Genomic DNA, 256 nt, shown 5'->3' on the forward strand with positions numbered 1-256 from the left:
CCCAACACAGTCCAACCACAAGCCCAACACAGTCCAACCACAAGCCCAACACAGTCCAACCACAAGCCCAACACAGTCCAACCACAAGCCCAACACAGTCAAACCACAAGCCCAACACAGTTCTACACAGTCTAACTATGAGCCCAACGCAGCCCAACCACCAGCCAAAGTACAGGCCCAGCCATGAGTACACAGCCCAACCATGAGCCGAACACTGTCTATCCACTACCCCAACACAGCCCAACACAGTCCAATC

Source organism: Pyxicephalus adspersus, chromosome 8 (assembly GCF_032062135.1).
Source record: "Pyxicephalus adspersus chromosome 8, UCB_Pads_2.0, whole genome shotgun sequence".
NCBI classification, from domain to species: Eukaryota; Metazoa; Chordata; class Amphibia; order Anura; family Pyxicephalidae; genus Pyxicephalus; species Pyxicephalus adspersus.